Here is a 10,402-nt window from a genome sequence, read left to right as displayed (position 1 = left end):
GGGCCTCTCCGAACGAAGAAAACTTGACGCAGGTGGGGGCGGGGGTGGGGGTGGCGGAGGAACACATGCGGTGGGGGCGGTTCAGGGGAGGGCGGGGGGTTGGGGCCAGTGGTTCGGTCGGCGGCCCGTGTGGTGATCTATATGGAAAGAATCAGAGACGAGGAAGAAGAAGGGTTAGGAGACGTAGGATCTTCATCCAACTGCCTGAAATGGTCGACTGACCCAAATGACAAAAGTCATGCGACTTGCATGAGACATTCCTTTATATTCAATACCATCATCATAGCTGGTTAGCACTGCTCCTGAATCCATCAAGCTAAACAACGTGCCACTCATAATTCCAAACTTGTTGCTCAGATACGAATCTAATATGATGCTGATACTACTAAAACAGATAACATTTAACTTGTCTGCTAATGTTCCTACTTTACTTTCAAAAAGCACGTGCACCACATATAGAGAGACAGCAGGGAGTTGCATTCTTAATGCGCTCTGGTTCATCATGTGTGGGCACTGCGTAACAAACATTTTATTATCCAAAATCTACTTGCTCTTCTTTAGCATGTTCCTCTTTCGTTCTTCTTTAATAAGTACTTTCTCCATTCCTAAATACAAGTCTTTGTATAGATTCCACCATGGACTACATATGGAGCAAAATGAGTAAATCTACACTCTGAAATGTATCTGTATACATCTGTATGCGATCCATAGTGGAAATATCTACAAAGAGTATATTTTGGAATGGAGGGAGTATGATAGTAGTACAGTAAGTTCCTTGTAGTGAAGAGGAGCAGGGACATTTGCAGTGTAGAGATCTATTCGGTCGGTTGTGATGGACACTTTCAACTCTTCGGGCCTCTTTGATTCGTAGGATTTTGTAAACATGGGAATAGGAATTGTAGTGGCCTGCCCACTTGAATCCTATAAGATTAGCAAGGAAATGCAGGGAGATGTGTCGCCTTTGAGAGTTACACTGATATTAACAGTACCGCACCTTCAGTTGAGGAGAGCTGGTATCCGACGCCTTTCTAGCCGTACTGGCAATAGTAGCCTATATTTTCCAGCAAGTTCCACTTTGCTGATTTTACTTGTGATGCTTACGGTTTTCCCGTTATATCTACACTGTGATCTGTGTAGCTGCTTTGTGTCGCACTAGCAGTAGTCCACTCCTGAAGCTAAACAACACACGAATCATAAGTCCAAAGCTTACTTCTTCAAATACGAATTGTGATATGATACTGATATTAGTTAAGAGACACACATTTAATTGATCAGGTAATGCTCCCACTTGATTTTCCAAATGCATGTGGCCTCATATAGAGAGACAACATGGAATTGCATTTCTTTGGGCGCTGCGATTCATCATGAGTGGGCAATCAAAATTGTATGCAAAGAAGCGGAACCTCAAGAATATGCTTCCTCTTCTATTCTTTAACATGTTCCTCTTTTGTTATTCTGTATTTAGTACATATAGTATGTTCCTTGTCAGGAAGGGGAGCAGGGACATCTGAAGTCAACAACTGATAGAGCTAGCCTATACGTGATCGATAGGCTTTCAATTAGTAGCGGCAATACAACATTGTATTTTCCAGCTAGTTCCACTTTTCCGATTTATATATCCTCGTTATGGTGTACCCCTTTTATGTACACTACGATCTGCCAAGTTGCTGTGTGCTCTTGTTATCATGGTTTGGCAATAAACTCTCTATACAGTATATTATGAACCTATCAACTGCCAACTATCCTTACTTCTAGAGCCTATTTTTTCTGTACTTGTGCCAGATTATATTAATGCATGCACCATATTACAGCACACATGGGCTCTCTCATCAAAATCCAGTGATAGCACACAAGGGTTTACAGGGGGCCCCTATATTAGAATATGCTCTGCATTACAAAGACAATCTCACTACTATTTATGTTTTCATGCTTCTCAGATATTATACGTAATCACAGTGAATATCAGAATCCGTGCATCAGAAGAATACTGGAACACTGCAACGACTTACAAAATTGGCACCAAGGCATTGAGTGCCATTCTGGACGCAATGAAACTCATACGCTCCGCACCAGTAGATTCTTGTTCAGAATATGATCCTAATGACTATTCTGACCTTGAGGAGTCAAAGGCAGGTGGCATGTCCTGTTCACCCATCAAGGTGCCTATTCTAATTTGGCAAGGTTTTATTGATTGCGCGTATCTTGCATAAGGTGTCTTGCATTTCTTATACTTTGTTGCACCTCCATCTGCTTAGTTTACTCATCATATATGTCAAGATGCCATGCCCATCCATTATCAATTCATATTCCATTTGTCATCATACCATGTTTTTTCACTCAAATGATGTTCTTGTGCATCAGACATCAAAAAGGAAGAGGGTGATTGCCGAACCTGAAGGAGCACCAGCAACATCCTTGAAAAATGTGGTGGTGCCAGAGAAATCAGACAGCACCCCACTTATATTGGATCTACAACCAGTGACACAAAACGTAGGACCGACTCCAGTAGAATGTACCCATACTTCACTGGCCACACCACTAGCCCCACCACACAGGACCTGCACTCCAGCAAAAGGTATGCCGATTTCAGTTGCCATAGCACCAGCTGTACCACGGAAAAATCCCACTCGAGCAAAAAGTACAGCAAGTCCACCGGCCGAAGACCTATCCCAACTGCAGAGACGGCCAATTCCTGCAGATTAGAACCCCATTCCAATTACTCCTACTTTAAAAGACAATGCTTTCAATGTTATTAGGGACTACATGCATATATTCCCATCATGGGAAGATTATAGTGAAGACAAACACCATTTTCACATCTTCCGGTCCCACTTACGTGTAAGTGCTATTATTTATGGTGATTATTTTCCTATTTTCTGCTGATTGAACACATCAATGATTTACATTACATTGTCGTAAGTAGGCGAGGGTCAATCTGGATAGTCATGACGACCAAAGCATGCTTGCGCTTTTCAAGGAAGCATTGCAATAGTACCGGTGTTACCTGAGGAAATCACACTTTGATGGCAAGTCTATAACGAATTTCCGGTGAAGTCTCATGTGCTAAATTTAGAAGACATTGAATGGAAAAACCTTGTTATGCATTGGTCTCGTTCCCAGGATGAGGTACTGCCTACTTTTCCGCATGTTCCTTACGGATCTCTTTTGCAGGAAATCTGCTCGAAGAAGAATTCCGGTTTGAAAAGGACAACAAGATATCGCAAATTGTTGCCCGCTGCTTTGCTCTTGTTAGTTCCCGTTGTCCTGTATCACTATACTTGCATTCATACCTGGTTCATTATGTGACAGCAGTATGCATGATAGCTTCCTTACCAATTGTTCGCTCCAAATTATTGGATTTGTATGAATGGTTACATAAGTGTAGAGTACATCCAATGCCAATGAAATATTTTAACTCTGCATTGTTCTTGTAAGTACATGTTGTCCTTTATCAATGTACTTATATTGACAGCTAGTTGTTCATGTACCATCACTCTACAACTTATTTTCCTTATCCCTCCATTTTCTACACATCAGATCTATATCACTACAAAAAATACACTTCCGCGATGATACATGTTTGTCACAGTAGGTCGCGTTTTCTGTCATGCATGTACATCCATGATGATTTTATGACAGAATCAAGATAGTCATACCTGTGCTGTCGTAGAAGTGTTCCATGACATTACCAAAAATTATCATCACGGAAGTGTCTACTTCCATGACGATAAATCGCGCGTCACAGAAGTGCTTTCGTCAAGGGTGACCAACACGTGGCATCCACCGTAACGGAATGCCGTTAAGCTATCGGGTCGTGTTTTGGATCCGATAACCCGTTAATAGCCCCGAACAGTGGGGATTTTTCACGTGTAAAATCATCATTGGCTGGAGGAAACACGTGTCAGCTCATCGCTGGGACAGATGTCATCCACTCATTGGACAGAAGGCGCCTATGATATGTCGACATGTGGCACGGCCCAACATAGGCCCATTCCTGTGAAAAGGCCGGCCCATTTGACTTGGTCAAAAGGTGGCGGGCCGGCCCAAGGAAAGCCTGTTAACGGCTTGTTCGCATATAGCCCATTTACAGCCCGCTAACCCAAGGCCCGTTACGCCCTATTCGAATTAGGCCTAGTAGCGTCATCTGGGCCATCCAATATGATTCCAGCCCGTTTTCACTTCTGGCCCATGTATGGCCCATGACGTCTTTCGGCCCATATGAGGCCCTATGTAACTCTTGGCCTATTAACGGCCCGTGGTGAAACTGGCCCGTAATGAACAGTGTATCACTTTACACCCATTAACGGCCCGTGGTGAAACGGGCCTGTAAAGAATAGTGTATCACTTTATACCCATTAACGGCCCGTTATTTCGTTGGGCCGTTTCCAACCCATGTTATCTTTCGGCCTTCTCAGAGCCCATTTATTCTTGGGCTCATTTCCAGCATTCATTTACTTACGGCCCGTTACTGTCATTTTCTGCTTGTGGGCCAAATTCAGCCCGTGGTTACGGTCGGCCCATTTGTGGTCCGTTAATACGTTGGGTCGTTTTCATAGCGTCATCAAATATGGCCTATTAACTATGGCCCTTTATGGTCGGACCATGAACGGACGATTCCAACTCTATCCCGTTTACGGCCAGAATGCGGTCTGTTTGGCCCATGTTTGGCCAATCGATCATACGGCCCGTATAAGGCCTATTGATGATACAACACGTAGAAGGCACATTGTTTCTACGACCCATAGAAGGCCCATTGTTTCTACTGCCCATAGAAGGCCCACTGTTTCTACGGCCCGTAGAAGGCCCACTGTTTCTACGGCCCATAGGAGGCCCAGTGTCACTACATTAAATATTAGCCCATGGTTATTGTGGCCTAGTTTTAAAAAATAGGTTATTGCAGCCACTAGCAAACCGCAGAAAAAGAACTGCACTGACTACAAGCAAACAAATAAACAAGACAACAAGGAAATAAATAACCAAGCAACTTACACTAGGCTATCATGGCTATTACACATATTACATCCACTGGGCATCAAAGTTCACCACTAGTGCAAATATAGGGAACATAACACCATATAAACGCCGCAGCAAAACAAGTCCAGAACTAAAACCACTTCAGAAGAGCTCAAGAAACAATATCCTGGGTACCCATAATGCTGGCAAGATGCCTAGCAAGCTTATTAACTTCCTCTTGTTTGGCACTTAAGTCCTCCAGCGCTTGCTGTTGCACCAGAAAGTATGCATCTGAATTCTGCAGGGACTTCCTCAGTCATTCGGCTTCCTGTCGCATAACATCTGATTGATGTCTTTCTACTTTAAGTTGAGACTTAAGAAGCCGAACTGATTCAGGCAACGAGTTCGAAGAGCTGGTGCCAGCAGTGGTAGCCAGTAACTCGAACACTACATCAAGACAGGACTTTGGGGTTGTCTCAGTGTCTTCAATATAGTTTTTATCAGCTTTCTTGGAGACCAACAAGGATGTCTCACTATCTTGCACCTTATCTGCATTACTTCCTTTACCATTGCATAACAGGGTACTCTTCTCCAATATGTTATCCGCGTTCTAAAGGAGAAACAAACAAACACATCTCAGGTTTACATTGTAGTATATGAAACTCATTTTGGTAAACCAGTTCAGTAGTAAGGTGGACGGGATAACAGCATGAAACAAACATATATCTATGTAGTATGGTCACTGTATGGTCTATATCATTCTAGTTTATGTTGCCAAATCAAGATAGATACAGTTCGAATCATATCTATTTAAGACAAAGCAGCATAGACAGAATATAAGTGTGGGAAACTACACAGCAATAACAACACTTGTAATGTGCATGGCATGAGAACATAACGATTTGTTTAATTGAAACTGAAATCGGCATAGAGCAAGTTACAATAGCAAACAGCCAAACACGTTGAAGAAACAAGTTTAAAACATACCTGTTGGGCCATTGGAGTTTCAATTGCATCCTTCAAATTTGAAATTAGTTGGTATCAATAAATACGTTGATGCAAGAGCAAAGTAGTATGAACCATAGCTACGGAACCTGATTTGAGAACAATTCTTCTTCTGCTTTAAGCGTTGACTTCGGGTTCGGAGTGGTGGTCCTCGTGATTTGGGCACTGCAGTTGCCTTACTAACTGCTCGTGTTTGGGTGCTCTGTGGTGGAGACGGTGCTGTGTCAACGGGAACTGGGTGTCTATCTGCTGGGGTTGGGGTTAGAAGGGGTGTAGCTGATTCTCTGTCCAACTGGGTAGGGGTACAATCTGCATGAGTGTGGGTTATGTGTGGTGGGGCTGGTTCTTGGGCAAGTACAACCGTGGTTCTATTTGCATCGACAGGTAGCACGATCTTTTCTGAAGACCGTGTTTTTACTCCCACAGATACTGCCATCACTCCCTCCAATTGAAATGGCTGGTAAACAAGAAAAGTAATTGAATGTATAGACATTGTAAGATAGACAGGTGCAATGGGTAGTAGGGAAGAAAACAGGGCATGAAATAATTCAGATTTATGTTGTCTAAGCAAACAGAATAGCAGGACATAATTTCACATATATGATGGCTAATTAAACAGGATAGCATGACACAATTTCACATGTATGATGGCTAACTAAACAGGATAGAATGACATACTTCAAAATATGATGGCTATGTAAACGGGATGACATGATATAACTATACGATGTGTCTATTAAAGTGGTTGGCATGCCATAAATCACAAACATGTTGTCGATGGAAACATGATGGCATGATATAATTCACGGATAAAATGACATAATTTAAAATATGATGACTATGTAAACAGGATGAGATGATATAACTATATTATGTCTTTAGAAAATGGGTTGGCATGCCATAATTCAGATACATGCTGTCTATGTAAACATCATGGCATGACATAATTCAAATATATGATTTATATACTAAGGAAGTGAGCAGAGGGCAATCGCATATATGATGTGTCAACTAAGGAGATGGCATTCAATATTGTGTATATGATGTAAAAACTAAGCATTACAATACAACATATGCATTATATGAGTAATATAACCCTGCCAAGTTTGACCATACACCTCAGGGGGACAATAGGACTGGTCATCTACCTCTGAATCCTCCTCTGAAGAGCTATCTATAACGACCAAGATATCTGCTTCAGCAGGTAGCATTGTCTGCTCTGAAGACCTTGTTTTCACTCCAGATTTCTCCATCACCAATTCAAATGGCTGATGCACAGGAAGAGCAGTTGAATATACAAACATTGTATAATTCAAAAAAGGACGACATGATATACAAAAAGGACGGCATGATATAATTCACATATATGACGCTTGCCTAAACAGCATGGCATTGCATAATTCACATACATAATGCCTTGCAACAAGATAACATTGCATAATTCACATATATAATGTCTTTCAACAAGATGGCATTGCATAATTCACATATATGGTAATTAGACACTAAACAGGTGGCATTCACACAAAGCATGTCTAAACTAAGCAAATGACATAGCAATGCAAGATACCATACGCACGATATGAGCAACATAACCCTGCCAAGTTAGGGCATGCACCTCGGGGGGAAATATGACTGGTCATCTGTCTTTGAATCCTCCTCTGAGGAGCTATCGGTAACTAGCAAGACATGTGCTTCGTCAGATAGCATTGTCTGCTCTGAAGACCTTGTTTCCACTCCAAATTTTTCCATGACCGTGCCGAATGGCTGATGCACAGGAAGAGTAATTGAATGTACTAAAATTGTTGACAAATTTAACACGTAATAAAAAAATGATGGCTTGATATAATTCACATATAAGATGGCTGACTAACCAGGGTGGCATTGCAAAATTCACATATATGATGCCTGGCTAGACAAGATAGCATTGCATGATTCACATATACGATAAAGAAACTAAACAGATGGCATTGACACAAAGCATGTCTAAACTAAGCAGATGACATCTTTAATGTATACAGTAAGCAACGCAAGGCACCATATGCATGATATTACCAACATCAGCATGCCAAGTTAGAGCGAAGACCTCATGGGGTAAATAGGAGTGGTCTTCTCCTTCTGAATCCCCCTCAGAACAGTTATCTTCCTCTTGATTACAATCCGAAATGGGTGGAGGGGGGGCTGCCTTTGCACCCACCATGGAACGACATCTGCATGAAATTTTATTGCCACGCAAGGCTCGTCTCTTTTGCTCTACATGATCAGTTCCATTGTGTACAATAACTGGCATGCATAGGAATAAAACATAGTGAGATTATGTAAGGAGTGCATGCACAAATCCAGAGTGATGGTAGCAAACTGTGGATAGACCCAAAACCAATGATAGCAGGCAGATAATAGCTTTAGTTAAAAAATACAGATAATGGCTCCTTTAATGTTTGTTTGCACCCAACATGAAACTCATAGTAGACACTGGATATTAACCAGATAGTAGACAGATAGTACTGATTGCTGCCCCAATATGTACCCCACAACCATTTAAAAACTCAAGTTTCAGCATTAGATTGGACCTAACTCGGAGTCTAATAGGTGAACACGACGATAATGTAGCATGTCATCATATTAAGTGACGCATAACATAAGCAGACACGGAAGAGCGCAACCTCTCTTGCGGACCCGTGTAGTCCTCAAGGTCATCTGCTCAGTTGATGATGGTAATGCAGTTGTCGTGGCTGCCGGCGGCGGGGAAGAAGATCTGAGGCGGCGAAAGACAGTCTGGAGAGCGGATCCCTGCTGTGGTGAACCCTTCCATTGTTGGAGCAACTGAGCTGGGGTGGAACACAGCGCCGTAGGAGCAGGACAAACCACACAAGGTTTTCTTTGACGCATATCTATAACAGAAGTAATTGAGTAAGGGCTTGTTTGAGTTTGAGGATTGTAACAATGCAGGGATAGGAAATAGACAGGAATAGGATAGGAATGCACGTGCAAAACAGAGAATTTAAAAACACAGGATTTCTGCCAATCTGGGTGTTTGATTCACAACAATTGGAAGATCAGAGGATGCAAAAAAGCATGGTGAGATTAAGTCAAACCACAAGAAAATGTATGGTTATAATGCTATTATGATACTATCTCTTAGTCTTGTGCTTGATGAATAGGAATATGAAAAGGAGGAGAAGTGGAAATTAGAATTCCTACGGTTTTTCTTTCAAGGAGACACCAAAGGAACAAATCCTACAGTTTTCCTTTGCTCCATTCCTTTGCAACAAATTCATGAAAAGTAGTACCATAGGAAACTTTCCAATTCCTATGTTTTTCATTCACTTTTCCTTTCAAGCACTGGCAATTCTAATAGGCAGGCTTGAGCAAGGAAAATCCTACACTAAAAAAATGGTTTTGTGCTACTTCTATTACTTTGGACCCAGGCCACTGCCATACTAGCTCAACTCCCAGGCCCATCGACAAATGCATAGCTCAAACGCGCAGAGATAAATAATGATGGCGTTCAAGAGAGTCCATCATGGATAGCTAAGTTGCCTGGTACCTCACTGCTTGTCATATAGTAGGATAAATAATCGTATTTCCCGTTACTATGAGTGCTCAATGGACAATATATATAACATGTAGAGTAAAAAAGAGATACAACAAGTGTACAACCTCTTTGGCGAAGCCATGTCCATCTCAGCGTGATTGGGTTGGCCGGTGAGGATGCTCCGACTGACTTGGCTGTCGGAGGAGGGGAAGAAGATCTTAGGCGTCTGGAGATGGAGCCCGAGGTACTGCTCCGCTGTGATGGAGGGTTTCGTCGTTGGAGCAGCTCCGGTGAGTTGTACGACGCCGAGGCTGAAGCAGGATAAGAGAGACAACGAACAACATTAACCTGAGTGGAATTCTAATAGCATCTCCAATACATGACGTAAAATACATAACCACAAAGTGCTAGATGTAAAATACATCAGCCGCTCATCTCTGAACTTAACTGTCGAAACTGAATTTAACTGTCGAAACTGAACTTAACTGTCGAAACTGAACTTAACTGCCGAAACTGAATTTTGCTGTCGAAACTGGACGCACTAGCAAGGTGAGGCTACACGTCGGTCGACTGACTTTTTCATCTCTGGTCAGTCGATTTTGTAGCCGTTGGATACGAAATCAAGGGTCTGCGGTTCATCTTAAACCTCCACCCCCTGAGCCGCCAGCCACCACCGGCAAAACAGCAGCCCCCCGCCGCCTGCGACCGGCGTTGCGCCGCCCCGCCCGCCTCGAAAACACTCCCCACCGCCGGTCCGCCGCCGCCCCGGCCATCCCTCTAGGCCCCCCGTGCCGAGCTTTTTCTCCGGCGATCCCCACGCCACCACCCCACCACCACCGGTGACCACCTCCCCCATCCTGAACCCTAAGATAGATAGTGGGGTACCTCTCCGGCGAGCCCCCCTCCCCG

The sequence above is a fragment of the Triticum dicoccoides genome, chromosome 5B (genome assembly GCF_002162155.2).
Source record: "Triticum dicoccoides isolate Atlit2015 ecotype Zavitan chromosome 5B, WEW_v2.0, whole genome shotgun sequence".
NCBI lineage: Eukaryota > Viridiplantae > Streptophyta > Magnoliopsida > Poales > Poaceae > Triticum > Triticum dicoccoides.
The sequence above is the reverse complement of the archived record's forward strand: the minus strand, read 5'-3'. Positions refer to the sequence as shown.